The following is an 11,487-nucleotide window of genomic DNA, read 5'->3' as shown; positions in this document are numbered from 1 at the left end:
GTCCTCTCATTAGTGTGGGTTGTTTGTGTGTTTTTATTTATTTATATAAATAAATATAGGAATCACCTATAGGTGAAGGAATCATGTAGGTGAAGTAGAAACAAAAACATTCCCAGTACAGGAAACTGCAAATTCAAATACCTTGAATCTGGAAGGAATTCTGTATTTTAGGAGCTAGTAACCATACAGCATGGTGAGGGTGTATTGTAACATGGCATCAGATGAAATTAGAAAGAAATGCATGGCTGATGAACATAGGTGAAGCTGAAAGCCATCATTCTCAGCAAACTAACACAGGAATAGAAAATCAAACACCATATGTCCTCACTCATAAGTGGGAGTTGAACAATGAGATCATATGAACGTAGGGAGGGGAACATCACACACCAGAGCCTGTTTAGGGGATAGGGGGTAAAGGAGGGAGAGCATTAGGACAAATTCCTAAAGCCTGTGGGGCTTAAAACCTAGATGACGGGTTGACAGGTGCAGCAAACCACCATGGCACATGTATACCTATGTAACAAACCTGCACGTTCTGTGCATGTATCCCAGAACTTAAAGTTAAAAAAAAAAAAAAAGAGAAATGCATGAACCACATCTTGGCTTTAGAGGGTATGGCCAGGAGTGGGTGGTTAGTGGATTAAATAACAAAAATTATAAGCAGAAAAGTTTCGAAAATATTCAGTGGTCAGGGCCCCTTGTTTGTTGTCCTTAATAAAACCAAGTCTTCTAAGTTTGTTTGTATTTATTTCTATTTTCTGAACTTTAACTGTATATGGATAATTAATTTAATTCTCTATGCCAGTTTTTATTTAAGCTACCACATTTATTTTATCTTATTTAAGAGATTTTAGAGCAATATTCTATGTTATAGGAGAATAAGGAATATATCCCCTTTCACAGAAATAACTTCAATGGAAGAATAAGAATAAAAATAGGACGTGTGTGTGTGTTATTATCTTTAAAAAAAAAAAGTAGTGGCTGACCTCCATCATAGCAGATCTGGTTCAAAGAGCTTGAACTGAAACTTTGCTGTAGAACAAGGTTTAATAAAACTCAGCTCTACCTTTTTTTAAGCTGGTAGCTAAAGAAAACTTCTTTAACAAGTAAAATTAAACTGAAAAAGAATAAATCCATTGTGTTGAGGCTTTCTTTTGAAGTTCCAGCAGTGGTATAATTAAAGTAGGATTTCTGTAGGCAGCATGCGGGAAAAAGAGGAGCAAATCAGCTAATATGAAAAGGAGTACCTTAAAAAAAAAAGTAAAAAGTATTAAGATTAAAGTTATTTAAGGACCACAAACTTTTATTGCGTATAGGGAGGTTGACTTCTTTGAGCTTTTGAAATTACATTTCAAAGACCATGGGAAGACATTAATAAAAGAAATATGTGGAATGAAGAATAGAAATGCTTTCTTGATGTCAGGATCTTTAAAAAAACAAACAAAACACTGGAAACTCTTGCACATAAAACAATGAAAGTTCTGTTTTTGAGACATGGAAAATAGATTGAAATGACCGTAGGACATAAGATATCCTGTAGATCTAGAGCAATCTTTTCCCCCAGAAAATACCCAATCTCAGTTATACACACATTTTTGGTCAAATTAAATGTAGTATACACTTACTTGGGTAACTTGGAAATTTTCAAAAGGTAGAAAGAATTGGCTTGGACATTTTTACCATCCAAAGGCAGCAACCAATGACAGTCTAGTATTCCTCCTCCTGTCCACTTTATAATGTTGAGTTGTTTGGTTGGGATTGTGTTCCATCCTCCGTTCAGTGTTCTGCAGTCTCGTTATAAAAATGAACACTCACCCAATAATCAGAAACTTCTAGGAAGCCGATGCCAGAGTTACACGATAGTCTGTGTAGTAGACACAAGGCCATTTGCTTAAAAGGAACTTTATTGTGGACACTCAAGGTATTAATAATTTTTAATTTTTTTTAAGTAGAAGTAACAAAAAATAGATGATTCCTAATCCCAACATCCAGGGATAATCACTGATAACCTCCCTACATATTTCTTTTCGTTGTTTTTCTAAACCATTGCTAAATTGTTCTCCAGAAATGTCTACAGTTTACATTCCCACCAACAACAGCTGAGAGAGTCTGTTTCACTGTAGTTCCATTAAGAGAATTATTTTTAAACATTTTTTATTCCATCTCAATTTAATACATAAAATGGCATCTTGTTGATTTTTTAATTGTACATTTTCTTGATTGTTGTCCAAGTTTAAGTCTTTTTATTTGATGATTGTTAATTGCTTTTCTCCTTTGAAAATATCTTGTGCCTTCTACCTTAATATTTTTTAATCCTTTTCTCCTGTTTTCTAAGAAATGTTTATGTATAAAAGATGCTAATTCCACCCCTATGACAATGCTTTTTAAAGATGCCAATGGACTCTCAATACATTTTCAGTGTTTTATTACATGGAGAAATGTTAAATTTTTACATATTCAGATTTATTTACCTTTTCCTTATATGAATTTTTTCTTGTTTTAAGCCCTCTTTGAACAGCTGAAGATAGACTAAAATATACTAAATATTCGTGTATTGATCTTTTAGATCGTTTTGAAGTTTCATTTATTACAAGTCCTTTTACTTGTGAATACATTTATCACAGAAGTATTAAATAAATGCACTTTTATTGAAGAAGATCAAGAAATATCTCTTTTGAGAAAACATGACTTTTCCCTTGCTTTCATCCCCCTACCAATTTTTCTATCCCAAAGTAATAAACAAAGCTAACATGTTGACGTATGCAATAAATCATTTTTCTTTGTATTTATACATGTGCTTGCCCACACTTATATACAAAACTACACATTTACATAAATAATATTATATTATATGCCTTCTTTCCTGGATCTTTTACTTAACAAGAGTCTTAGATATATTTCTCTGTCACAGAATATAAGTTATTTTTATTAGTTTTAACAGCTGTGTAATACTCCATAATATGGATGTACTACAAATTTAAATAATTATTTAAATAATTTATAATATATCCATATTATGAAATACATACCCTACATTTAAAGGTAATGATATTGTTTTTCATTTGGTTTTGTTAAGAAATTTTTTTTGCAATGAACATTGTTTTATTTCCCTCTTAGTATATACATGTATGTCTTTCATTCATGTCTTAGAATCAGAATTGCTATGCCAAATGAAACACATTTTATTTCAGTAGTTGTTTTAGTAGTTTTAATACATAATATTCATACATATTTATGGGATACATATGATATTTAATTACATGCATAAATTGTGTAATAATCAAGTCAGGGTATTTGGCGTATTCATAATCTCAAATATTTATCATTTCTCTGTGCTGGAAATATTTCAAATTCTCCCTTCTAATTATTGTGAAATATACAACACACTGCTGTTAACTATAGATGCCTTACTCTGTTATCAAACACTAGAATTTATTCATTCTATTTAATCGTATGTTCATGCTTATTAACAAACCTCTTCATCTACCATCATCATGCACAATCCTTCTCAGCCTCTGGTATGTATAATTCTACTCTCTACCTCCATGAAATCAACTTTTTAAATTTCCACATATGAGTGAGAACATATGACATTTTTTTTGTGTGCCTGGCTTATTTCACTTAATGTAATCACCTCCACTTGCATCTATGTTGCTACAAATAAAATGATTTCATTCCATTTTATGGTCAAATAGTATTCCATTGTGTATATATACCACATTTTTTTATTCATCTATCTGTTAATGAGCACAGTTTGATTCTGTATCTTTGCTATGGTGAGTAGTGCTGTGGTAATCATGGGGGTGCATGTATCCCTTTAATATACTGATTTCTTTTTCTTTCAGTAAATACTCAGTAGTGGGATTGCTGAATTGTACAGTAATTCTATTTTTAGCTTTTTAAGAAATCTCCATACTGTTTTCCAGGGGGGCTGTACTAATTTATATTCCCACCAACGATATATTAGTTCCTTTTTCTTTGCATTCTTGCCAGGATACATCATTTTTTTTGTCTTTTTATGATAATCATTCCAACTTGAGTAATATGGTATCTCATTGTGGGTTTCACATGCATTTCCCTGATGATTGGGGATGCTGAGTATTTTTTAATATACCCATTGGTCATTTGTATGTATTATTTTGAGAAATATCTATCTATTCACATCCTTTGAAAATTTTTTAGATGAGATTATTTACTTTTTTCCTGTTGAGTTGTTTGAGTTCCTTGTGTATTCTGGATATTACTTGCCAGATGAGTGGTTTGCAGATATTTTCTTCCATTCAATAGATTTTCTTTCCATTCTGTTGTTTCCTTTGCTCTGCAGAAGCTTTTTAGTTTAATATGGTCCCATTTGTCTATTTTTGGTCTTGTTGCCTGTGTTTTTGAGGTCTTAGCTGTGACTTCAAAATCTTTGCCTAGTCCAATGTGTTTCCTCTATGTTTGCTTCTAGTAGTATTATAGTTTATTATATATGTTTAATGTTTTAATCCATCTCACATTCATTTTTATATATGGTGAAAGATAAGGTTTCAGTTCTATTTTGCACATGGATATGCAATTTTCCCAGCACCATTTTTTTGAACAGACTGTCCTTATCCCAATTAATGCTTTTGGTACTTTGTCAAAAATCGGTTGGGTCTAAAATGTGGGTTCATTTCTGGTTTCTCTATTCTGTTCCTTTAGTCTGTGTGTCGGTTTCTATACTAATACCACGCTGTTTTGTTTACTATGGCCTTGTAACATATTTTGAAGTCAGACAGTGTAATACCTTCAGCTGTGTTCTTTTTGCTTAGTGTTGCTTTGATTATTTTGGCTCTTTTTTGGTTCCATACAAACTATAGAATTCCTTTATTCTATTTCTATGAAAAATGACATTGGTATTTTAACAGGCTTTCCATTAAATCTTTAGATTGCTTTGGGTAGTATGGTCAATTTAATGATATTACTTCTGACCCATGAGTATGGGATGTCTTTCCATTTGCTTGTATCATCTTTAAAATTTTCAACGGCATTTTGTGTTTTTTTTTTTGTAGTAGTAGTGTTTTACCTTTTAGGTTAAATCTATTCCTAGGTACTTTATATGTTTTTGGAGCTATTGAGAATGAAATTGCACTCCTAATTTCTTTTTCAGCTAGTTTACTATTAGTGTGTAAACATGCTACTGATCTTTGTATGTTGATTCTGTATCCTGCATCTTTACTAAATTTATTCATCAGATCTCCGAGTTTTCAGGATTATTATTGATATTTGAGAACTTGTGCCTGCCATTTTATTGATTTCTGGGTTTTTTTTTTTTTTTGCATATCCTTTATTCCTTTATTTCTCTCTTATTGTTTTATTGTGGTTTGGCGGGTTTCTGTAGTGGTAACATTTGAGTCTTTTCTCTTCCTTATTTGTGTTTTTACTCTACCAGTGGGTTTTATGCTTTTGTGGATTTTCTTTTTTTTTATGATTAAGTACAGAATTTACTTAAACACAAAGCTTGGAAATAGCCACCTGGAAACATCAACTCTAAATGAATGGGATCAGTGTTCCAAAGTGGAGACATTAGGGTTTCACACACAGAGGGAAAGACAGAGAAGCCTTAGCAAAATCACGACATTTTCCATTCAAGAGTAGTGCATAGGTTGCAGCAACTTGGTTGGTTACAGATTGATACACTTCAAGAAGGTTACTTTATCACTCCATGAGAAGGGACAATGATCCAAGGAGGTCTTATCTTTGGGGCTGCTTAGTCTTCCTAATTACTTACAGGAAAACTCTTAGAAGTTGCCCCTGCATACCAATGGACTCAGGTTATATGGCCACATTCCTCTCAAGGCTCAGAATTACCTAAAGGTCAATAGCTTTAAATTGGATTTATTTGATGTTTGAATTATTTAATTTCCTACTGAGATAAAGTTACTATCTCCCTTGCTGTTTGCCTTTCAAAGAGAGCTCCCAAGTTTTTCAGAAATACATCCCTGGATCATTAAGCTGAAAAAAGGTTTAATTAGTTTCTAAAAAATGCAAAGTTAGCTGGGCATGGTGGCTCATGCCTGTAATCCCAGTTACTCAGGAGGCCGAGGCAGGAGAATCGCTTGAACCCAGGAGACAGAGGTTGCGGTGAGGTGAGATCATGCCTTGCACTCCAGCCTGTGTAACAAGAGAAAAACTCCGTAAAAAAAAAAAAAAAAAAAAAAACTCAGAAGACACAGAAAATGCATTTACAAATTTTCTAAATAAATGTCCTAAGAAAAGAGACAAAAAGAAAGAAAATATCTTCCTTTCTTTTTAAAAAAGGAATTATACTATACCTCCTATTTATTTGGTTGTTTGTTTGAGACAGGGTCTAGCTTTGTCATCCAGGCTGGAGTGTGGTGGTGAGATCAGAGTTCACTGCAGCCTCCAACTTTCTGGCTCAAGTGATCCTCTGACCTCAGCACCCGAAGCAGCTGGGACCACAGGTGTGCACCACCACAACTGGCTGATTTTTTTACTTTTATTTTTAGTAGAGATGAGGTCTCACTATCTTGCCCAGGCTGATCTCAAACTCCTGGGCTCAAGCAATCCTCCTGCCTTGGCCTCTCAAAGTGCTGGAATTATAGGTGTGAGCCACTGCTCTGGGCCCTGACTTTATTTCCATGAAAAATGAAATATTCCTTCACCCCCTTTGTGTAGTAGGCAGTTTTTTATGTCACCTTTCAGTTTCCATTAACCACTCAAACAACCCAGAACTTTGCCTAGTTTAATAAGCTGTTCTAATTGTCAGTCCCTGCTGCAACCAGTGCCCCACTCCGCTCTTTTACTGAGGTCCCTGCCCCTCTCCCCCGCCCTGCCCCAGATGGAAAGGAGCTCGCCCTGCCTGCAGGACGCATGACTCTGCCTGCTCAAACAAGGTGCTTTGCATTAAAATCATTTTCAACTTAAGAGGAAAAATGATTCAGTGTTCAGCACAGGTAACCCACTACAATATGTTGTTTTGCCTTCGATTGTTTCAAATATTAACTTAAAACGTACAGGAAATGCCTGTCTTTACTGCAATCTCTGAACATAAATTGTGAAGATTTCATGGACATTTATCAGTTCCTAAATAATACTCTTATAATTTCTTATGCCTGTCTTTGCTTTAATCTCATAATCCTGTTATCTTCCTAAGCTGAGAATGTATGTCACCTCAGGACCACTCTTGTACAAACTGATTGTAAAACATATGTGTTTGAACAATACGAAATCAGTGCACCTTGAAAAAGAACAGAATAGCAGCGATTTTCAGGGAACAAGGGAAGACAACCATAAGGTCTGACTGCCTGTGGGGTTGGGCAGAATAGAGCCATATTCTTCTTCTTGCAGAGAGCCTATAAATGAACGTGCAAGTAGAAGACATATCACTGAATTCTTTTCCCAGCAAGGAATATTAATAATTGATACCCTGGGGAAGGATTGCATTCCTGGGGGGAGGTTTATAAAAGGCCACTCTGGGAGTGTCTGTCTTATGCAGTTGAGATAAGGACTGAAATACGCCCTGGTCTCCTGCAGTACCCTCAGGCTCACTAGGGTGGGGTAAAACCCCACCCCAGTGAAATTGAGGTCAGACCAGTTCTCTGCTCTCGAACCCTGTTCTCTGTTGTTTAAGATGTTTATGAAGACAATACGTACACAGCTGAACATAGACCCTCATCAGTAATTCTAATTTTGCCCTTTGCCTTGTGATCTTTGCTTTGCCCTTTGCCTTGTGACCTTTATTGGCCTCAGAAGCATGGGATCTTTGTGATCTACTCCCTGTTCATACACCCCCTCCCCTTTTGAAGTCCTTAATAGAAACCTGCTGGTTTTGCGGCTCAGGTGGGCATCATGGACCCACCAATATGTGATGTCACCTCCGGCAGCCCAGCTGTAAAATTCCCCTCTTTGTACTCTTTCTCTTTATTTCTCAGACTGGCTGACACTTAAAAAGAACCTACATTGAAATATTGGGGGCTGGTTACCCCCATACTTAACATAAACATTTTAATGTCAATTATGTTTGAACTCAATGTTAAGTCAACTCAATCTCAAGTCAATGCTGAAGGCTCTAATGTCAATTAAAGCTTTATGATTTGCTATAGTCATTGTATTTAGAACAATTATCTCAAAAATGAATTTTCTGATGTTCTGCAAGGATTAACCTCGGACTGAAGACCTTGCCATATGTATGACATTTGTAAGATTTCTGTCCAGTATAGATTCTCTGATGTGTAATGCTGTGTGAATGTGAAGTCAAGACTTTGCTACAATCATCACACTTGAGATTTCTCTCCTGTGTGAATTCTCCTATGTTTTGCATAAGATGAAGCTTGACTGAAGACCTTGCCACAATCATGACATTTGTGCCACAATCATGACATTTCTCTCCAGCATGAGTTCACCAATGAATTGCAAGCTATGAACGATGTCTGAAAAATTTGCCACATTTACTATACTTGTAAGATGTCTCTTCATTATGGATTCTCTAATGATTTGTAAAGGTTGTAGCATTACTGAAGGCTTTGTGAGAATTATTACATTTGTAAAGTTTCCCTATACCATGGAGTGCTTGATGATGAATAAGTGTAGACTGCCCACTAAAGGCTTTACCACACTCATTACACTTGTAAGGTTTCTCTCTAGTATGAACTCTCTAATGTTGTGCAAGATTTGATTGTTGATTAAAAGCTTTCCCACATTCATTATACTTGTAAGACTTGTCTCCAGTATAAATTGCCTTATGAATTAACAGGGCTGAATTTCAAGTGAAGGTCTTGCCACACTCATTACACTTGTAATGTTTCTCTCCAGTATGAAGTCTACAATGGCCTATAAGAAATGAGTTCTGACTGAAGTCTTGCCACACTCATTATACTTGTAAAGTTTCTCTCCAGTATGACGTCTATAATGACATGCAAGGTTTCCTTTTTGACTGAAAACCTTGCCACATTCATTATATCTGTAAGATTTCTCTCCAGTATGAACTCTCCAGTATGAACCTCTCTGATGTTGTGCAAGGCATGAATCCCTCCGGAAAGCCTTGTCACAAACCTTACATTTGTATGGTTTTTCTCCAGTATGAATTCATTTATGTCTTTCAAGGTGTGACCTGCGACTGTAAACTTTGTCACATTCTTCACATTTGTAAGGTTTCTCTCCAGTATGAAGTCTATGACAAAGTGCAAGGTTTGCTTTTCTACTAAAAGCCTTGCCACATTCATTACATGTGTAAGGTTTCTCTCCAGTGTGAATTGCCTTATGCATTACAAGGGCTGAATTTCAAGTGAAGGCCTTGACACACTCATTACACTTGTAAGGTTTCTCTCCAGTATGAAGTCTCTGATGTTGTACAAGACATGAGTCATGCCAAAAAACCTTGACACAAACCTTAAGGTTTCTCTCCAGTATGAAGTCTATGATGAAGTGCAAGGTGTGCTTTTCTACTAAAAGCCTTGTCACATTCATTACCTGTGTAAGGTTTCTCTCCAATGTGAACTCTCTTTTGGCATGAAAGGCATGAATTATCCCAGAAAGCCTTGTCACAAACCTTACATTTGTATGCTTTTTCCTCCAGTATGAATTCTCCTATGTGTTTTAAGTTGTGATCTGCAACTGTAAACTTTGTCACATTCTTCTCATTTGTAAGGTTTCTGTCCAGTATGAAGTCTATGATGGCATTGACGGTAAGACTTCTGACTGAAGGTCTTGCCACACTCATTACACTTCTGAGGTTTTTCTCCAGTATGAACTCTATGGTGGCATGGAAGGTATTGCTTCTGATGAAAGGCTTTGCCATATATATGACATTTATATTGTTTCTCTCCTGAATGGATTATGTGATGTCTCCTTAAGTGTGAGCTATAATTAAAGGCTTTGCCACACTCATTACATTGGAAAGGTTTTTCTTTCATGTGTACTTCCTGTATTTGTGTGAATAATGAAGAATGGAGGAAATTATTCCTATACTTATTAGAAATATGGGTTTTGAGCCTACAAAAAATTATTTGGGATGTTGAAGCTGAGGAAGCATCATTGATAGACTTGTCCACTTGATTACCAATTTTCCCTTTAGTCTGAAATATGTGCAGTTCAGGTAGATGCAAATGAAAGCTTAATCCAAGCTTAATCCAAGCTGATCTTTCATGGGCTTGTTTCCAGTGTGCTTTTGATCATGTCAATCTGTACTACCAGTTAACTCTTTGATTTCTGTCATGGGTGCTTCGTGGCCATTTCTTTCAATTTCTTGCCACTGAAACTCAAAGTCATGAATATCTTTCTCGATTTCTGGGAAGCAAAAATCATGTCTTTCCAATGTCCCTGTGTGGAACACTTCTGTATTGCCTTGCTCTGTTGATGAGAACTCCATCATGGATTTTAAAGAGCTATCCACAGACTCCAGGTTCCTGTAGTTCTCCAACATCATTTCCCTGTATAAAGCCCTCTGCTCAGGGTTCAGGCATTCCCACTCCTCCACAGAGAATTTTATAGCCACATCACTGAAAATCAAGTGTCCCTGAGGAAGAGCCATCCCTGGCTCCTTTTCTTTGCTCTTCTTGGTGGCTTCCTTACATAACATGAGTTTTTGGAAATCAACTGGACTCTCATCTGGACGTCTCAATTTGCTCTGGGTTGAGAAAGAGGTGCTGGAATTTCTAGGTCTGTGGGGACCCCATGTCGCCAGTATAGCAACACCAGAGAACTGGGAAGCATACAGCTGTGGTGTAGCCTTCAGTCCACCGCTTTTGTGGATTTTCATGATAGTAGTTATTATCCTTTTGCTTCCAGGTGTAGAACCTCTTTCTTTTTATTCCAAGTGTAGAACTCCCTTCAGCATTTCTTGTCAGGCTGGTATAGTGCTGATTAATTCCCACAGCTTTTGCTTATCTGAGAAAGACTTTATTTCTCCTTCATTTATAAAGGATAATGTTGCTGGGTATAGTATCTTTGGCTAAATTTTTTTACATCGCTTTGAAAATATAATTCCTTCATCACCTGGTCTGCAAAGTTTCTGCTGAGAAATTTGCTGTTACTTTGATGGGGGTCCCTAATGAGTGACTAGATGCTTTTCTATTGCTGTTTTTAGAATTCTCTCTTTGTCTATGACATTTGACATTTTGACTGTAGTATACTGTGGAGAAGATGTTTTTGCATTGTGCTGACTTGAGGATCTCTGAGTTTCCTGTATCTGGATGTGTAAATCTCTTGCTAGACTTGGAAAATTTTCATGTATTATTTTATAGAATAGATTTTCAATCCCTTTCATTTTTCTCTCTGCCTTCTGGGGCACTGAAAATTCAAATGTTTGGTCACTTTGTAGTGTCCCATATGTCATGTAGGCCTTGCTTATTTTTTATAAATATCTTTTTCTTTATTTTTGTCTGACTGACTTATTTGAAAAGACCATTCTTCAAGTTCTGAAATTCTTTCTTCTGCTTGGTCTAGTCTAATCTTGAAGCTTTTTCATGTATTTTGTATTTCAACACCAATTTTTCAATTCCAGAA

The 11,487-nt window shown here is 35.9% G+C and overlaps 1 pseudogene; it reads right to left on the bottom strand.

Annotated features, from left to right (window-relative positions):
- Positions 1–8,519: 8,519 nt before the first annotated feature.
- On the bottom strand, positions 8,520–10,561 carry LOC100612741 (zinc finger protein 816-like; annotated as a pseudogene).
- Between the last annotated feature and the right edge of the window lie 926 nt (positions 10,562–11,487).

This window comes from Pan troglodytes, chromosome 19 (assembly GCF_028858775.2).
Source record: "Pan troglodytes isolate AG18354 chromosome 19, NHGRI_mPanTro3-v2.0_pri, whole genome shotgun sequence".
NCBI classification, from domain to species: Eukaryota; Metazoa; Chordata; class Mammalia; order Primates; family Hominidae; genus Pan; species Pan troglodytes.
The sequence above is the reverse complement of the archived record's forward strand: the minus strand, read 5'-3'. Positions and strand labels throughout refer to the sequence as shown.